This window comes from Neopsephotus bourkii, unplaced genomic scaffold (assembly GCF_033783945.1).
Source record: "Neopsephotus bourkii isolate Nb327-2 ecotype Australia unplaced genomic scaffold, CSIRO-AGI_Nbou_v1 NB_1792, whole genome shotgun sequence".
NCBI classification, from domain to species: Eukaryota; Metazoa; Chordata; class Aves; order Psittaciformes; family Psittacidae; genus Neopsephotus; species Neopsephotus bourkii.
The window spans coordinates 528,821-549,434 of record NW_026902266.1 but is presented as its reverse complement, the minus strand read 5'-3'; the positions used below and the strand labels follow the sequence as shown (position 1 = coordinate 549,434).

At 37.8% G+C, this 20,614-nt stretch overlaps 1 protein-coding gene and 1 long non-coding RNA gene across 2 annotated transcripts in view; one reads left to right on the top strand and one right to left on the bottom strand.

Moving 5' to 3' along the window:
* The window catches only part of LOC133226519 (uncharacterized), an 88,925-nt gene extending 76,659 nt beyond the window's left edge, over positions 1-12,266 (bottom strand). Inside the window, exon 1 of the long non-coding RNA XR_009729529.1 lies at positions 12,196-12,266. This is a non-coding gene — a long non-coding RNA (uncharacterized LOC133226519). The remainder of the gene's footprint in view (positions 1-12,195) is intronic.
* Positions 1-20,614, top strand: part of AVEN (apoptosis and caspase activation inhibitor) — a 97,696-nt gene that overhangs the window by 54,618 nt on the left and 22,464 nt on the right. The window lies entirely within an intron of this gene.

Sequence of the window (20,614 nt, the reverse complement as noted above, 5' to 3'; positions counted from 1 at the left end):
TTTTTCAGGTTTTGCACTGCTTATCCATAACTGTTATTTTTGTGGGAAACCCAGGAAAATAATTAGAGAGAGAGAAGACTGGAGAATAATAGAAATAGAAAAAGAAACTGGACACTTTAAAAAAAAACAAACAAGAAAAAAAACCCCAAGCTACAAAAATCCTGAATGTGGCCTGATAAAAAGAGATTACTCAGCAGTTTGTAAACCATGTACATAGATAGATAGATAGATAGATAGATAGATAGATAGATAGATACATACATACATACATACATACTTTGGATATGGGTAGAAGAAAAGAGGTGACATGGGTGTGTCAAAAAAGCAGAGTGGAAGCATACAAAGGCCCTAGCATAAGAGTAATTAAAGATGCTATTCTTTTCTAGTTATCTCTGCTGCTAGTTGTGTCATAGTCTTTTGAACAAGTATGACAAAATAAGGAAGGAATTGTCTTGCTGAGCAGAAAGGGAAGTTGTCAGTAGTTGAAAGCAGTAAAATGGAAGCTTCTGAATGTAATCTTTTGCGTAAATCCACACTAACTATATCCCCTCTGACTGGATAACTAACATATTTGACAGCACTTGGAAGCAGGATCTGTTAGAAAATTCTAGAAGCGTCAGGCTCAAAAGTCCACTTAGTTGAGGTACCAGGGAGGAAAGAGTATCCTTCTTCTGTTGTTTTATTTTGCCCTAGTCAGCTACTTGTGACCGCTGATAGAGGTGAGATACCGTGTGATGGACCATTACGTTGTAAAAGAAAGCAAGATGAAAGGGGGCACTTAGCCTTTGCATGTTCAAAGATAGAAGCCATGGATGTTATAGGATCACAGGATAATTCAGGTTCACAGAGTCCTCAGGACTCTAGTCCAGCCTCTTGAACAAGGCAAGGTCAGCTGTGGTCAGATGTAGTTGCTCAGGACTTTACCCAGTAGTAATCTAAAGGATGGCAGTGGCACAACCTGCTCCACTACCCAATTCATGATGAAAAGGTTTTTCTTCATATCCAGTCTGAACTTCTCATTTCAATTTATCCCAGTTACTTTTTGACCTCTCCTCATGCACATTTCAACAGCCTGGTTCCATCACCTTGATAATCTCCCTGTAGGCACTAGCAGGCTGCTGTTAAGTCCCCCCAAAGCCATCTTTTGTGCAGGCTGAATAAGGCTGGTTCCTTCAGCCACTCCTCACAGGGTAAGTACTCCAGCCCACAGCCATCTTGGTGGCTCTCTGCTGAACTCCCTGCAGTTTATCAGTCCCTGTACTGGGAACCTCAGCCAGAGAGCAGCGAGGTATTCTTAGTGTGATCTGACAAGGCCTGAGGGAGCACTGCTGGCTCCTGTGGAGAGTGCTGTCTGGCAAGGCCCCAGTTGCAGCCAGTCAGTTGCAGCCTGGACACATCTTCATAGTGTAGATCATAGGTAACATAGCAAATACTCTGCAGTGAGAGCAGCTTTAGGTTTAGCATGGGAAAGAAAAAAATAATTCTCATGTAAGAACAGCAAAACATTTTGAGTAAACTCTCTAAAGTCACTGGGGAGTATCTGTCCCTGAAGATCTTTTATGACAAGTTAGAAAAACAGCTTCCAGGAATAACATAGGAATAAGTGAGCCTGCTTGGGAAGGAAAAGGGTCTAGATGATCACTCGAGGCCTGTTTGAGTGCTGCAATTTCCTGTCTGAAAAGGAATACACCCTTCTCACCCCATTGTCTTTCTGAATATTAGTAGCTGTTGGAGCTAACATTACATGAAATAGTTATGTGTGTATAAATGAGCATAGCCCTACATAACATAAGCTGTAGAAATGAAAACAGAAGAAAAAGCACATGCATGTGTGTCACCATTTCTCTTCTGGCTTGATTCCATTTCAATCTATGTATCTAGAACTGATGAAGTATTAATGTTCATTTCTCATGCAAGACTTGTTTAGCAGTACCCTTTTATATTTCTCACAGTTAATGATGTTGTTTTCAACTTTTCTTTGGTTATTGTAATCTTGTTCTTATATGTAACACAAAGATGGTCCGAGGGCTGGGTACCACTCCTATGAAGACAGCTATGGGCTTGTTCAGTCTGGGGAAGAGAAAGCTTTGGGAAGACTTCCTAACAGTTTTCCAGTACCTAAAGGGGTCTATAAGAAATACGGAGAGGGACTTTTTACAAAGGCATGTAGTGATAGGGCAAAGGGGAATGGTTTTAAACTGAGAGAAGGCAGATTTAGATTAGATACAAGGAAGAAGCTCTCTACTGTGAGGCTGCTGAGACACTGGTACAGCTTGCCCAGAGAAGCTGTGTCTCCCCATCCCTGGAAGTGTTCAAGGTCAGGTTGGATGGGGCATTGAGCAACCTGGTCTATTGGAAGGTGTCCCTGGTTGGGAGGGGGGGGGGGCGGGGTGGGGTGTGTGGAACTAGGTGATCATTAAGGTCTCTTCCAACCCAATTCTGTGATTCTAAGAAACTATTCCTTGATTATAGTATATAAAGTTTTACCATGTCACTGATAGTTGAAAGAAGAAACAGCTGATGCCATTGGCAGTCGTAGAAATCACCACTTGCACTTCTTTGCTGTTTCTTTTCATGATCTGCTTCCTAAAGATTTATTTCAGAATCAGATTAGTTATATTGTCATCTTATTAAATCTTCTTTGAGTTAATAACCTGTAATGCAGTGAGCACGATTTAAATTATATGCATAATTATAATAAAGAGTACAAATATCATGGTGATCAAATAAAATAAAATTTATTATAAATTATAAATTATATACTGGGTTTCTAGATGACTGTTTAATTACTGTATTTTAAAATTTGGATTACAAAACAATAAATTTTATTAGAAAACTTTATTAGAAATTAGGAGCAATCCATCTTGTCAATTTAAGTGATAGACTTTAGATTATTCAAGATCAATATTTATATCAAAACAAGAAATTATGCCTGCTGTGTAGGAGTGGTACTTCAACATGGTGTTAGTCTCTGAGAAAGCAGAAATCTTCCCTGGAAAGAGTTCTCGTACCCCCATAGGCCCAATTAAACCCAAATCAAGAGACATCTATCTTATGTGTGTATGTGTTGCGGTGTGTTTGGCAAATGTATATTAGGTGTATTGAGGACCAGGCTTGCTACTGCTTTCACTGCTTGATCAATATGCATGCATTAATGGTTGTGTTTCAGTAAACCTTAGATAGCAATATCAAAATAATAGAAATGGACCATAATAATAACAATGCATTTAACACCCCATTCCTTCCTCTGCTTCCAAAATAAATGTTAATCAATACAAGGTTTTGTTTTTCAAAGTGTTGAGAACCCTTTAGTTTGAAAAAGCATTGATAGCCATTGCTTCTGCTATACTTGGGTTCTCAGTAACACTTTGGTATGAATATATTTGAAAACCTTCCTGTTTGCCATTTGTGTTTAAAGGGGACAAATAAAAAATAATTTCTGCTTTTGAGGCTTTAATAAAGCTCTGTATTTTGCACTAAATCTTAAAGAGCTTAAAGGCTAAGTGTAAGTATGCAGTGTATGTGAATAATTGTCTTTGAATGAATAATCTTGCTATATGTACATACTAGGAGCAAGTAAGTTCAGGATGCATTCTGTATTTGTGCATCTATTAATGAAGAATTTAGGCATATTACTTATTAGGATAAAATGTGTAATTAAGGCGGCTATTGTGACGTGAGATTAATCCAATTAAAACCAGAGGATATCTGTGGTTAAGCAAAATTAAAAAAAAAAAAAAAAAAAAAAAAGGTGTAGTGACTACTTTCTGTTGCTTTCTGATCCTCTCCTCTTGCAACTGGTATCTATGGCTGTATATAAATGAGAGACTGTTAGGACAGTAAATATGCTTTTTCTCTCTGACATGTTTCCTGCTGGTTGCTTGGTTACTAGTACTTGGCCACGCATGCATGCATGTACGATATTAGTTCATTCTTCTCTCTTCACCCTTTGAGGCTTAATGAGAAGATACATGATCGATATTCGTATTTTTATTTCTCTGTATCTAACTATTAAGGGTTAAGTAGCTTATTGTCCTAGAAAATTTTAAAGTAATTATAATCATACCTAGTTTATTGACTTCATATGGAAGGATAGGCTATTCCACTATATATGTATGAGTCTTGTTGGGTTTGGTTTTTTGTTTGGCTTTTTTTGGTGGGTGGTTTTTGGGTAATATTTGGTTTGGTGGATTTGGTGGATTTTGGTTTGGTGGATTTGGTGGTTTTTGGTTGTGTTTTTTTTTTTTGGGGGGGGTGTCTGTTTGTTTGTTTTTATTAAAAGTCCAAGAAAACATTGGAGCTGAGTGCTTTAGCATGTTATCACTTCTAATATTTCAGTTTTTTAGTGTTTCATAAAAAAATAAGAAAATACGTTGGAGATGGTGAAAAAGTAAAACTAGAAAAAGTCTTAAAATTGCCATTTTTTTTATATATATTTAGGCAGTCAAAAGAGAATTCTGTTCTTTCAGATTTTAATCTCAGAAAATACTATAATTTGTTAGTTGCTTTTCTATTTGTAGATTACTCCTGACTTAAGTACAGAAAAATACTTATCCATATCATGTAACGAAGTTGCTACAATTTTTGCACCAATTTTTATTGACAGAGGTAGAGCCATTAATTTTTAGCAATTTGACAATGTGTTCATACTGTAAAATGTTATTTTTCCCTTTTAAAATGTGTGTGCCTTATTTTCTGTTCAGATGTACACACCAACCAGAAAAGACAAATAATTTTCTCCCTCCATCCTGTTATATTGTGCCCTCTGCCCTCTTTTTTTGTTTTGGTGCATGTCTTTTTTCTGGGTGTGTTAAATAGCTGAAGGAAGTAGGTGCTATCCAAATACGATTGTCTCTTTCATATTTCTGTGCTTGTTTGAAAGCATATGTTCGTGCTGAGTTGAATCTGTGCAAGATGGCTAGACACTGCATTAATTTCCTAGTTAGGAGTATTTGCTGGTTTGGTGGATCACGCCCAGAAGTTTGCAGAGTCATGTCCCATGTCCTAGAGTCTTCAAAAGCTATGCAGAGAACTACATTGAGATTCTGTGCTTTTGAAATTCTGTTGTTTGCAAAGATTTGACTACGTTTCTTGTAACTATCCTGATGCAGCCTATGCACCCTTCTTTTATTTTACCTATAACCATTCTTTAGCAGTTGCAGTTGAAAATTGTAATTGCTTACTGTAAACTGTTATCATTACCCTTTCTAATGGCGGCACCTCCTCTAACTTATCCGTAGTAAATGTTAGTGTCAGGATCACTACAGAATGACATGTAGTATTTTAGGTGTTTCTATCATATCTGTCACCATGATACTTAGCTTTCTAGCTTTCAACTGAGTGTACCCCAGAGGGAGGGTACTGGTGGATGAAAGATTGGATATGAGCTGGCAATATGTGCTTGCAGTCCAGAAGGCCAGTTGTATCTTGGTCTGCATCCAAAGGAGCATGGCCAGCAGGTTGAGGGAGGTGGTTCTGCCCCTTCGCTCTGCTTTGATGAGACCCCACCTGGAGTACTGCATCCAGCTCTGGAGTCCTCAGTACAGGAAAGATTTGGACCTCTTGGAGAGGGTCCAGAGAAGGGCCACAAAAATGATCAGTGGGCTGAAACACCCCTTCTATGAGGAAAAGCAGAGAGAGCTGCGGTTGTTCAGCCTGAAGAAGAGAAGACTACAGGGACACCTTATTGTGGCCTTTCAGTTCTTAAAAGGTGCCTGTAAAAAAGATGGGGAGAGATTTTTTAGCAGAGCCTGTTGCGGTAGTATATAAGGGGTTTTAGTTTTAAACTGAAAGAGGAGATACTCAGTTTGGATGTCAGGAAAAAATTCTTTACAAAGGTGTTAAAATACTGGAGCAGGTTGCCCACAGAGGTGGTGGATGTGCCATCCCCGGAGACATTGAAAGCTGGATGTGGTTCTGGGGTTCTGGGTAACATGATCGAGTTGAAGGTGTCCCTGATTGCTTGAAGGGGGGTCAGACTAGATGATTTTTGATGGTCCCTTCCAACCCAAACTATTCTATAATTCTATGATTCTAAGTGTAAGAGGTTAAAGAATGCAGGTTACTATATGTCGTTATTTATTTATCTACAGCTAGTTAAAATTATGTACATGCACATGGGTATATGTAAAAATATTTAAAAGCTGAACACTTTACTTGCCAATGGGTATTAGACCTGTGATTTTTCTTTCCAACTTAAAAGCTTTAAGAGCTCCCTAATTTCATAATGATCTTCTTTTGAAGGTTTTAATGCAGATGTGTTTATGACACTGCTTTCAAAAATTAGTCTCATCTCCAATTTTTTTTTTTCTTTTCCAAATACCATTTTCAAAGGTGTGTTTCCCCTCATCTTTCATCCCCTAAATAGTTAGAGATACTGAATTAAAGACAGCGGAATGGCAAATGCAGGGAAAAAAACCTTGTCAAATTCTCAAAGTATCTTCTGAAAAGGTGCACTTATTGCTACATCTGCAGGATGCTTTAATACACACTAGACAGCAAAAAATCTGCAGCTGTAAAGTGCTTGAAAAAATGTCTGCAATAGGTTGCTAATCGTTTTAGGAGAAACAGAATACAAGAAATTTCTATTAAGTGCATCTTCTTCTGTTTTCTTTCATTTTTCTTCTTTCTCCCTGGAAAGAAAAAATGGTCAACAGCTAAAACAATTTTAATTTTTCTTAGCCTAAATTTATATACTGTCACTGTTCTACTTTTCTTATTGGTTACACGTATTAGGCTAGTACCATGAAAAATAATCCCTGCTTAGGACTTCTAGGATGGAAGACAGTTTATCACAAACAGTGCTTGCCCAGCAGACAAACTTCTTTTCTTGGGTCTTCTGTTTATCTTTTTTTGAGAAATGGTATGCATTCAAGAAACCAGATATTATAGAATGCACAAGTGGTTTGGGGTTATGAAGTTTCATTGCCATGTAACACAGCAGGTTAACTTCTTTCTGTTTAAAGTTGATCATGAAAATTAAGAAATTATCTAAAATATAAATGGTATCTAAGTACCTTTCTAGACTTTCTTCTAGGGGAAAGGACAGTAGAACATTTTTTAGACTGAAAAGATGGCTATTACGTAACTCTGAAAAACACTATTCATATTGTTAATTCCTCTTCATCATACTAAAACATTAAACTGAATAAAAAATACTCTTCCCAGTACGTATGAGGCAACAATAAAATTAATTGTATTGATAGCTCTGACAGTTTTAGATTTAGGTATTATATTTTCAGAAAAAGAGAATAAAAAGTGAGTTTAGGTGTTCAGGTGTTCAGATTCTGGTTCCTTCTACTTCCACCCCCCCCCATGTATTAGTCATCTGCTTTAATGCTAGCACTGAAAAGTCTGATCATAGAATGGTCTGTGTTGGAAAGGACCTTAAGATCTTCTAGTTCCAACTCTCCTCCCATAGGCAGGGACACCTCACACTAAACCATGTCACCCAAGGCTCTGTCCAACCTGGCCTTGAAAACTGCCAGGGATGAAGCATTTACCACTTCTTTGGGCAACCTATTCCAGTGCCTCACCACACTCACAGTGAGGAACTTCTTCCTTGTATCCACCCTGAACTTCCCCTGTTAAAGTTTTAACCCGTTACCCCTTGTCCTGTCATGTAGTCCCTAATTAAGAGTCCCTCCCCAGCATCCTTGTAGGCCCCCTTCAGATACTGGAAAGCGGCTGTGAGATCTCTACATAGCCTTCTCTTCTCCAGGCTGAACAGCCCCAACTTTCTCAGCCTATCCTCATACAGGAGGTGCTCCAGTCCACTGATCATCCTCGTGGCCCTTCTCTGGACTTATTCCAACAGTTCCATGTCCTTTTTATGTTGAGGATACCAGAACTGTACACAGTACTCTAAGTGAAGTCTCACAAGAGAAGAGTAGAGGGGCAGGATCACCTCCTTTGACCTGCTGGTCATGCTCCTTTTTATGCAGCCCAGTATACATTTGGCTTTTTTGGCTGAAGCTGGCTCATGTTAAGTTTCTTTTCAGCCAACACCCACATAGCCTTCTCCACAGGGCTGCTCTGAATCTCTTTGCCCAACCTGTACCTGTGCCTGGGATTGCCCCTACCAAGGTGTAGGACCTTGCACTTGGCTTGGTTGAACTTCATGAGGTTGGCATTAGGTCACCTCTCAAGTGTGTCAAGGTCCCTCTGGATGGCATTCCTTCCCTCCAGCGTATCAACCGAACCACACAGCTTGGTGTTGTTGGGAAACTTGCTGAGGGTGCACTTAATCCCACTGTCCATGTTGCCGATAAGAATGTTGAACAGGGTTGGTCCCAGCAAGCAACCCCTGCGGGACACCACTTGTTACCTGTCTCCAGTTGAACATTGAGCTGTTGACCGCAACTGTGTATGGCCATCCAGCCAATTCTTTATCCACCTGGTGGTCCATCCATCAAATTGATGTCTCTCCAGAGACAAGGATGTTGTGTGGGACAGTGTCGAATTCTTTGCAGAAGTCCAGGTGGATGATGTCAGCTGTTTTGCCCCTATTCATCGTATAAGGCCACAAAATCGGTCAGGCATGACTTGCTCTTAGTGAAGCCATGTTGGCTGTCACCAACAACCTTGTTGTTTTTCATGTGCCTTAGCATGGTTTCCAGGAGAAGCTGCTCCATGATCCTGTCAGACGCAGAGGTGAGACTGTCTGGTCTTTAGTTTCCCAGGTCTTCCATTTCTCCTTCTTGAAAATGGGGTTATATTTCCTTTTTTCTAGTTGTTGGAAACTTCACCTCACTACGATGGATTTTCAAATATGATGGACAGTGGCTTAGCCATTTCATTCACCAGCTCCTTCAGGACCCACAGATGGATTTCAGCAAGTCCCATGGACTTGCACACATTCAGGTTCTTAAGATGGTCTTGGACCTGATCGTCTCCTACAGTAGGCCTCAGGTCTTCATTCTCAGTCCCTGCATCTGCCTCCTGAGACTTGAGCAGTGTGGTCAGAGCACTTGCTGGTGAAGACTGAGGCAAAGAAGTAACTTGAGAACCTCAGCCTTCTCCAGGTCCAGGTTAGCCAGTTCTCCTGTCTCCTTCTGGAGAGGACCCACATTATTCCTAGTCTGTCTTTTGTTAATGCCATACCTATAGAAGCCTAATGTAGATAAATATGCAGGTTAATGTTTAAAATTCTCCTTTGTGAAGTAATTAATTTTTTTATAAAGTGACTTCTTTTCCTTTCAGATTTGTGCATGTAATGTGACAGTTACCTAGCAGAATTTTGCTATAGCATAGGTTGTTAGGTTATTCAGCCTCTTCCTAATACTATTCAGTTTAGGTAAGCTTTTTTGCTAGGGTCTGTCTCATTGTAAGACTGACAGCTGTCGCTTGGTTGTTCCTGTGTTGGAGTTGTCTTCTTGTGGATTGGACCGGGACCCTCTGGCTTTAAGTTTATGTTTTTGTATGAATTTGGGTTGCAGCTGTGGGGTGTCTGGTCTTGCATCTAGAGTCATGAGAAATCTGGAGGTGAAACCTTCACTTTCAAGTTTGAATCCTGTCATCTTCCAAGTCTCTCCATACCAGAGGGTTTCTTGTTACTGGCTTCTGATGGTTTCCCTGGTAGTCTAAATAAACAGTTTACAAACCTGTGATGTGTTTATATGCATGTCAGATGACACAAACTGTTTCAAGATGATGCTTAAAAAATAAAAATTCTTTAATTTGTATGTTTTTCCAGAGGAGATCGGAAGTATTTCAGTAGTTTCCGTGCAGGCCTGAAGAGAAGCCGTTGGCTGCCACTGCCTGTCACCCCAATACAAGAAGCAGTAATGGAGAGCATGTTCTTTTCCCAGGATCATGGGCTATGTAAAAATTATGCCGAAGAGGCTGTGTTACTTTTAATCTTAAAACATTAATAATCTCATTTTTCTTTTGGAATCCTCTTCGTTCATAAAGTAATTTAGTAGTATGAAGTCCAATAGTTGAAAATTTCTACAAAAATTGCAAGTATTTCTCTTCTGTCACTTTCAGTGGCCATTAGGGAACGTGAATGTTTCTTAAATGATGGAACTGAAGGCAGGTGTTGATTTGATCTTTATGGCTATTTGGTCTTTATGGCCATCTATACATATACTGACATCTGCTCTTCTTTAACTGCTGTTGCTTATTCAATTACAAACAAAATGATTGCTTAAAACTAATCCTATTCTAGTATACTATTGGTATATTAAATTTTGAGGGGGATTTGCTCAAGAAAAAGGTGTGATTTTCTAAAGGAACAAAGTTAAGCCTGTATAATAACGGCAATAAGAGAAAACCCGTGCAAAAGCTTGAGTTGAATTTATTTTATTTACAGTTCCTTACTTTGCAGTTCTTGGAGGTCTCAAACTGCTACCTCCAGTGGTTTTCAACAGCAGAAGCGGAATGTTGCTTTAAAAAATGCTAACTCAGCAGAGTTAAGAGCAGTTAGCCTGAAGGCAGGGGAGAGGCTGAAGTGAACATACAGGCTTTTTCTTACCTCAGTTCCTCAGTTTAGTTTCAGTGTTGTCATATTTACTCAAGTAAACAGTTAACTGAAATTTTGATTTTAATGAAACTGGAGAAACAGGAAATTCACATTGTAGTTCTGGTATTAATTTTTAATGCTAGCTTTAACTTCAGGTTTTGGAACATTTTTGCATGGCTGATCATGCTTTTGAATGACTATATCCTAAAGATAAACATAGAACAAGCTTTGTCTATGCTACTGTGTTATTTTAAAAATGTTTCCTTATCAGTCCAAATTTTTATTACTTGCACTTGGTATATTTTATGTCTAACCAGGTATCAGTGAAATTCCCCTGGTATAGATTTAGTTTTCTATTTCTAAGATGGCTTATATCTATCAGAGGCTCCTTTTAAAGACTGAATTAGAGATACATAAATGAAATGCTCCCTTCTGCAGCCATTAATTTCAATGTTAATGATGGTAATAGCGGAAATAATCAGTGCTATTTCCTCTGTCCCATTTACAAGCTTAGGAAAAATCTATGTCACTAATTTGTTTATATCACGCATTTTGCAAACTAATTTAGTAGATGCAGTAGTACAAATAATAATTTAAATAGCACTATAGATAAAAGGACAGATTCTGCCACCTTTGTATATATTGTTATGCTCTACTTTGGAAGCAATGCTTTTGGGTTTTAATAAGATACTGTAAGGGTAGGAATCCACTGAAGCAGAACTGTTTGTTTCCCATAGGATTTAGTTGTATAGTTTTAAATATGTTGTACCATTTTATGCTTTCTGATATAAGTGGCTGTGTATAATTAATGGGAGAGCTTTTTCTTTGAAAATACAATAATCTAATTTTATGACATTGCCTTTCATCTTGCTCCCATTCTCTTTCTCCCCCACAGATGCTCTGTTTCTTCATTGTGTGTGTCAAAAAGCCTTAAAATTAAAAAAATCTGAAGGAGGTAAAAGAGGGCTATTAAATAGTCAGGTATGCATTGTAAAACAGACAAGGCGATAACCACACATTTTGTAGCCCTTCTCCCCATATTTTATTCATGATTTTTTTACTGTAACATCCATATTCTTCACAGTACAGTTCACTGGAAGATAAAATTCCTTTCTCTGAAGACATTATAAACTTAGGTTTTCAGAAATGTATTATGTTAAAGTTCCTACCAAACTCAGCTAATAACTAGGAAACACAAAGTATAACAATTAAATTTGAAAGTAAACAGGCATTAAGGTGTCAGAAAAATTCAGTTGTTTTTTTGTGATTTAAGTGATTCTTTTTGTGAAGGTTATGGCCTTCTGTCTGTCATATCTTAATGATTTCAATGTGGGAAATCATTAACAGGAATCAGTAAGTAGAAGACTGTGTAGTCAGCCCAAGATTTGACAGTGACAAGGAAATATTTAATAACGCCATGAGATAATGCCCTGATAACAAAAAAGGTATTTTCTGAAAGCTTTCCTTAAAAGCAGGTTTTCCGATGGGCAAGAGCATTAGTAAGTTTATTTTCTTTTAGTTTGCTTCTGTATGCTGTTTTGTCTGTTCCTAGCTTTTTTGCCTGGACAAAACAAAACCAACTAAACCAGTAACAGTCCATGCTGTTACTGGTTTAGACTTACAGATTTGCTGACTACCCTGCTGGTTGGTGCATTTTTTTTTGAATGAGTAAGAAAATGAGCTTGAATTGTCATTCCTTTGACAAGACATTCAAGGGCTCTTCTTTATCTGACTGTCCTGGGTTCAGCAGTAGCAGTCATTTTTCTCCTCCTTGGTAGCTGGTTCAGTGCTGTGTTTTTGACTTCCAGTCTGGGAACCTGCTGAACCCAGGACACTGATGAGTGTTGATGACAAAACTTGGACCTTTATATGTTCAAAAGCTTCACCCGCTGTCATATTTAGTGGAAATTTGCTAAAAAGATTAAGAAGTTATGGGTGGGTAACAAAAGGTATAATTTAAAAAACATGTTTCCTTAAGAATTATTATTTTAAGTAACTAAATATGTCCCAAAATGAGCTAACTGAGCGTATGCTTTTATTCATCTGATGTTTTTTTTCTGTGACATTTTTGTGTGGTTGATAAACACATTGCATGTACATTTTTAGTATGGTATTTGTCATATTCCTTCAATTTCTTGGTGAAAGGTCAGTATCCTCTGAAAAGAAGTCTTTGTATAAATTGCTTATTGCTTTTTGAAGGCAGTGTGAATTCTTTAGTTACCTAATCTATCCCAGAGGTTCTAAGGAAGTAAACATTCACAAGTATTTTAGGAATAGTAGGGAGTATGGTCTTAATCGTATAATTAGTAGAGGGAGCTATTTCAGCCATGTATGCAGTTAATAACAGCAAAAGGTACTTTTATCTGGGATTGGTAGAAAATACTCCCCCTTTTTTCCACTTCAGTTATTTAATAATTTCAACTTTTCTGTTTGCTTATAGATTCCAAGGTTCTTTTCATTCTTTCATATGAGAATAAACTTAGGAGTATGTCAGTCATATGTATTTTTCACACTCATTAACTTATTGTCGTGGTTTGAGCCCAGCTGGTAACCCATAAACACGCAGCCACTCGCTCACTCCCCCCTGCCCCTTCCTCTCCCTGCTCCCAGAGGGTGGGAAAGGAGAATCAAAAGAACATAACTTCGACGGGTTGAGATAAGAACAGTCCAGTAACTAAGGTACAACACAAACCACTACTGCTGCCCCCAGTAATAATAATGATAAGGGAAATAACAAGGGAAGAGAATACAACCGCTCACCACCCGCCAACCGATACCCAGCCCGACCCAGCAATAATCTAGTCCTTCTGGGTAACTGCCCCCAGTTGATATACTGGGCATGATGTGCTGTGGTATGGAATACCTCTTTGGATAGTTTGGGTCAGGTGTCCTGTCTCTGCTTCCTCCTGGCTTCCCCTCTTCCCTGGCAGAGCGTGAGAATTTGTACTTTGGCCATCGTCCCCCATACCAAAGAGGCTTTAACCACTTGGCTTGCTTAATTGCAGCACGTTTCACAGTTGTGAATCACCTGGGCAATAGTGTCCATTTCTTAAGTCCACCCCTCGATCACGAGCCCATCTGTATATTGCATCTCTGCCCTGGTGGCCCGAGGTGTCATGGGCCCACCAGACTCAAAATAATTCACCCTCCCCTTCAGCAGTTTTTGCAACTTGTCACTGGAGACTCCATACAGCTGCCTTCCATCTCTGACGCTTCCAAAGCTATGGAGGGGCCCAGCGGACTAGATATTTGCCCATACTGTCCCACACACCCTGCCACTCATGGTTGTCCAGTCTTGGGGAAATCTTTTTGTCCTCCTATATCGTCATCTAATCCTGGACAAGACCCAAACATGACTTCACTTAATTTTCAAGATCAGAGGAAAAGGTTGTGGATAAAACACAGTCTGTATGTGTGCCAACATGGTGATCCCCATCACAATCAGCAGGCAGGTCTCAAGGGTACCCAAAGGCATTCAAAACCTTCAGAACTCTCAAATGGTGCTGCTGTACTTGTCGCTGGGGCTGGATAGCTGCACTGTCTGCTGCAGTCAGAGTTTGAGTAGCTGCTGTACTTGTTGCTGGAGTTGGTGTAGCTGCTGTGCTTGGAGTTGGAGTAGCTGCGTTGTCTGTTGTAGACAGAGTTTGAGTAGCTGCTGTACTTGTCACTAGCGTGTGTGGGAATGTCTCCCTTATAGGCTGACCACCCAAGGAGGAAAAAGAAGATGTGTAATTGCTATACACTTCTATTATGTATCTCCCAAAGTATAGAAATGGTGACCACACTGGGAACGTAAGCCAGATCAGTTTCATGATCAATGAGTCTATTGTATTACAAGTCAATACCATAAAGTACAGTGAAACAAGAGCTTTAGCCCAAGCACCCCAGCCGATAAACACTAACACATGAAATACCGACTGTAAGTAAGGTACGACCTGCTGAAACTCCAAGATCAAGAGCAACAACTTTGAGAGCCAATAAATCAGCATTGTGATGAGTGACTGTTAATCTGAAACAATAAATGCTCCACAAATATGATTAGACATACTCTGGTAAGATTGTCACTATCTTAACCCTTCGTGCCCCATGTTGGGCACCAAAAAGAACTATCATGGTTTGAGCCCATCTGGCAACCCAGAACCATGCAGCTGCTCACTCACTCCCCACCCTTCCCTCACTCCCAGAGGTATGAGGAGGAGAATCGAAAGAATGTAACTCCCCCAGTTTGAGGTAGGAACAGTCCAGTAACTAAGGTATAACACAAACCACTGCTGCTACCACCAGTAATAATAATGATAAGGGAGATAACAAGGGAAGAGAATGCAACCACTCACCACCTTCCGACTGATGCCCAGCTGGACCCAAGCAGTGATCTAGCCCTGCCAGGTAACTACCCCCCAGTTTATATAATGGGCATGACATGCTGTGGTATGGAATATCTCTTTGGCTAGTTTGGGTCAGGTGTCCTGTCTCTGCTTCCTTCCGGCTTCCCCTCCTCCCTGGCAGAGCATGAGACTCAGAAAGACCTTGGTCAGAGTGTGCATTACTGAGCAACAACTAAAAACATCGGTGTTATCAGTGCTGTTCCTAGGCTGAAAGTCAGAAACACAGGACTGCGCCAGCTACTAAGAAGGAGAAAAACGACTGCTACTGTAAGTCACCCTAGAAATAATACACAGGCTCATCTGAGAGAAAAGAACCCATTTATTGAAATTCTCTGCAAAGACTCAAGATACTGAGATAGCCATGTTATATGAGGCATCTGCATATCATGGCCATGTTCTGTCCAAATGCTGGACTGGCTTCCTTTTTTTCTGGCTTACTCTTGATTCATCCAGTGAAGATGTGGGGCGTTGGGGCAGAGAGGAAAGGAAACAAAACTTTGGAAAAGGCCCCAAATGAATGGCTGTGTTGGAATTTTTCTGTCTGAACTAGAAGGGCATTTAAAAGATTGTCTTTTGATGATTTAATAGAATAACATTTCTAAATTGCTAAAAGCTTTTGTTGTTTTGTTACTACTGGAGAACAAATGAGGATACAGCAATGAGGGATGTTTTATAGAGCTGCTGGTATTTTAAGATTTGGTAGGCCTTATAGCCTGTATTCATTGGGCTTTGTATGTATTAGGGCAAAACTACTGTGTGACAGCACAAATGCTTTACAGTACTTTGAGTTATAAGTAGTTTTATGCATGCATAGCCATGTAACTTCAGCACGATTGGTGATAGAATGATATTTAATTTACCTACTAAAGAACATATTTTAATAAGGCCTTTGATTTTTCCAGGTATGGAGTGTTTGTACTATGGAAGTTGAAGTCTTCAGTATAAAGTGTTTTTTTAGAACGTATTTTCCTTCTAGAACAAGTATCTATGCCAGCCTACACACAGATACTTAGAGCTGTTTAATAACTGCTTTCTCCCATGGGGCTCTTTTGGCTCTGAAATAAGAACTAGCATGCTTAACCCTCATTAAAACAAATAGATTAATTTCTTACTAAAATGAAAAACTTCCTTTTAATCATTCTGCTTCATGCTATTAAGGAAAGTGTTCAATTATTGAAAGGCTGCTGTAATTTAATAGACTAGAAAGATTCTCTACTTCATTAAATTATATAAAATGCCAGGGGGTTTTTTGATAGACAATTTATTCACCTTGTATTTCTCAAAATATATAAGCTTTCATCTTATTTTAGGATGTCAATTTAAATCTCAAATTTGACCCATAGATTTTGAAAATAAAAATACTTTTCTCTGTAAAGTACTTAAAAGAATAATGTTGAGTACTTTCATAAGTCTAAGTCTTGTTAACTTCAAGAGCAGTGCTTCTTGTGAAGTAGAATTGCAGTCTACCTCTTAATATATACAAAGCAGGAAACATGTAAACTGCAGGCATCTTAATTAAAGCAACAAGAGGAAAAGGCAGGTGTTGGAGATGGTTGCACCTGTCCATGTAGTTGCCTATGGACAAGCTTCAAGTGGTACAGGTGTGAGGCGGCTGCCCTTCAGAAGCCATGTAAGCAAATGCAATATGTTGACCCTATGTTCATTGTGAATGTTGTTGCATTGTTGTCAACTTTGTTGGTACTTGACTGTTCATCTGAATTTTAACTTCGGGTAACACTGAATCTAATAGATTGTTTATTTTAATCTGAGAGTTAAATTAGAGGAATAACAGAGAAATAAAAATACCTACAGTAAACAAAGCCAAATTATGTTTGATAATGAGTTTTACTTAGATGATTTCAGTTTAAAAGATAAACCTGCTTTTTAATACTGTGGAGAGGGTTCGTATGATCACACTACATTACTGCAGAAATGTGCAGAAAAAGATCTCTGAGCTCTCTTATTTACAGGGTCTGTGCTGGTGTTTAGCCTGGGAAAAGAAATGCAGTTTTGAAGTGAATCTCACTGTCATTCCACCTTACTGTGATTTGGTTCATACCACATGATTGTTTGGTTAATGCAGACTTTTTTCTTTTTTTCCCCGTTTAAAAATATTCCCCTCTTCATAGAGAACCCTTCATGGTACTTCACTGTAGACTTCTGAAGAAAACTTAGTAAAGTTTTGAAAGTTATGAACCTTTTATTTCTACTGTGTTTAGCTTAACAGACAGAAACTATTAGTGAGAAAAATTGGTGGAGGCATGCTGTTTCCAAATCTCATGTACTTGCTTATCAGTTTCAGGATGTACTCATTTCAACAGGTTTAATGTATTTATTTGCATATCTCGGGAAGTTTGTGCTTTGTTTTGGTTTTGTATGAAACTTACCTATAATTACTCTACTTTTGCTAGTTACCAAGTTGTGGATATGATGTTTCCTCTCTTCGACTGCATTATTTTTAAACCAAAGCTGCATGACTCTTCCACATGTAGACAGTTTGCTTAAATCTATCCTTTTCTAGAAGTGGATTTTCAGCCTACCTGACACTTCAAGCTGGATTTTTTAAAAGATGGTTCTCTTTAAAAAATAACATTCTCTTGACTATACTAGGATGCCTGCCTAAATGGTTTTTATTATTTATTTTCATAGTGACTGGCAGTTTATTGCTTTATTTTATAGTGGAAAATTCTTATAAATAAAAAAAATTAAGCAGTTTAGCATCATAAAAATGTAGGAGGCATCATAAAGATAATTGCAGAAGGATAGACCAATTGATGGAGTATATTTGAAATGATTTTTAGTTGCTAGATATCAAAAGAGTTCAGGTTTCATAGTAAACTTTTTAATATTGTTTTCTGTTTCAGTTCTAAACTGTGTACTAATGACTTTGCTGACTTTATGTGGGAGTTCCAGTCATTTTCATATGATGATCTTTTACTGTATTTTGAGTTGTAAAGATAAGACATACTTCATCAGTATTGATTTTTGATAGGATAATAATAATAAAGTGAGGGTGTTCTAGGTGAATTTCTAAAAAAGTATGAGATAGTTGTTCTTTAATAATTAATTGTTTTGATTGAGCCATGGAGCTCCTTAAGTTGGTTTTGGGGACAGAAAGCTGTTGAGAAGGTTTAATTGAAAAGGGAAAAAGATTTTTTCATAATGGAGGATTAACACGCAAAACAAGTTAGATGGCATTCCAGACATTAGCTCCATATACGTATCAGTTGCGCATGTGCTGGAAACAAAAGTTGTATGTGCATTTATCTGAAATTCATCAGAACAGCACTTTTTTGCAAAGTAATTTTTGCATGGGTTAAAGTGTTTTATTCTTTAAATTGAAAATGAGCATTAGTGAGACTAAGAGGTGTTTTCTTTGTTCTTTCTACGGTATAGATCTCCCTAGCAGCAAACTGATACCACAGATATGTATTTATATCTTCTGTAATACAGTGACTATATAATCCTAGTTTGCAAAGAAATGAAAAGGCTCTAACCAAGCGATTTCCTGAAAGTTTTGTTAGCAAAGACATGCTGCATTTTCATGCTAAAATGCATGAGTGTCCTTTAAACAAAACGTGTTATGCTGACTTCATCACATGGAGGATATATGCAAGCCCATTTATTGTGCTTTTCTGTTACATCTTCAGCTTTGTAAACATTGTACATACTTTCTTGGGAAAATATTTTTCATTCTGAATAACATGCTCAGTTGCAAAGCAAATGGATTTTTTAATGTTGGCAATTAATGTTATATTCATTTCTAACTAACTGAGCTTTTTGCAATTTTATTTCTTCAGTTTTAGGCATACAATTGTAGGGACTCAAGTCATGATCTGATCTTGAATGGAGTTAGAGAGTCCTTCTTTACCATCTATAAACTTCACGTAGTAAATATTTGAGATATGGGGAGTTACCTGGTATTTTTTAGGACAGAAAATGTAGTTATACATACGACTGTGTCCTTCTAGAATAGAAAGAGAACACTTCCTAGAAGTGTTCTGATTTTTGCTGGTAGCTTGAAGCAAAAATTGCCTAAATAGTTTGTATTGTCTGATTACTTGCTTCATATTATGCTAAACACATTTCTTTTTTATCTGCCTCAGAATGTTATCTAAAGGTAATGGATATGAAGGGTAGAAGTTGGTCAGAATACAGATTGTTAGGGATTTGTTTAGTTGTGGAAGTGAAACTTCTGGACTCATTGAGTACTGTTTTAATGGAAGTAGGTAATTGTAAATTTTTGTGTGCTTTTAAATGCAGCTGTCTCGCAGAAACATCTAATTTTAAGTTAAGATTTTTTTTTATTGTTTGTTAATTGCAGTTTCTGAAACAGTCTGTTCTTGCTTTTAACTAGTGTGTTTGTATGGAATGTTACTCTAAATTCCAGATTTTATTTTGTGTCTCTGTTTTATATGTGTTTCTCTGTTTCTGTTTTGTTGTTCCTTAACCTTCATTAAAACTTTCATTTACTTCTGCAGTTAAGTGGGTGTTTGAAAAGATACAAAAGAATATTAGCAAAAGTTTTCATTTTTATATTAATTTGAGCCAGGTATTGCAAGATAAGGAGTTGAAAGGAGAGGGGAGAAATGTCAAAAGATTCTGGCATATAATTGACAGTTTTACTCTGGTCCTTAAGTTCTGAGTGCAGGGAATACTTTTGCTTTGTCTGTACTTCGTAAGTCTTCAGTAATAATTGAATCTTGTTTTAAGAGATTGTTTTAAAAAAACATCTTATGGAAGCTTAAAACTTGTGATTTGATTTCATTCGTGCACTGTATGACCATTATTTTCCTTTTCTCTGAAAACTTGAAGAGGAAAGTATGTACTTTTCTGGGAGTAGACATTAGAGCACAACAGCTTCTGGGTTTGGATCGTCACGTTTTCCATTAAGACTAGTTAGTGTCATCTTTCATCATTAGTCTGTTTATAAGTTCAAGGATACCTTTTTTTTTGTTTTTTTAATATCTGCTAAAAAGTGTAGTAGTTTACAGCAGAAAAACGGGTACCAATAAGTACGCATTACCAAATAGGTTAATGCATACTTATTGATCTTAGATTTCTGTACAAGGTATTTTAAAGAGAATGTAATAATAAAGCTTTTTTTTTTTTTCAGGCTTTAAAAGAAATTGTGTTTGCATTTTGTCTTAGATGATTTTCAAAACTCTTATAAGAAAGAACTAGAATATTATGTGATGTTTTCCATACATAAAACCCCCTTTTATAGCTGCTTAGAGGGTCAGACCTTAGGAGCTAAGAGCTAGTGGCCCTCAGGGAGAAGAAGCCAAGTGTCATCATATGGTTAGTTATCATATTCTCAGACCATGAAGTTCAGATTCCTTTCTGAAAATCAACTTCTCTTTGCCTGTTACTTCAGTGACAACAGCATGTGACCTAAATTCTCTGATCCCTCTTTCATTTTTCATGTTCCTCTCTGAGGACATGATACCCTGAGATCAAACCTCCTATTTTACCAGATACACTAATTCTTTATGTTATGGCTAGAATTTAGATGAAAGTTACAGCTTACACTTAGATGTCAGATGCTTCAAAAATAGAAATACATGCTATTAAAACTTTTGATTCCACCAGGATCTATTTAACAGCCGGAAATATTTTTTCAGTAAAACAGAGCCACCACTGTCTTTCTTCAGTATAACAGAAGCCACTAATGTTGCATTCACCAACTGATAGAATGAAAAATGCATTGAGAATATTTACACAGCCCATTGTTCCTTCTATTTTTGCAAAACTATAGCATCTGTAT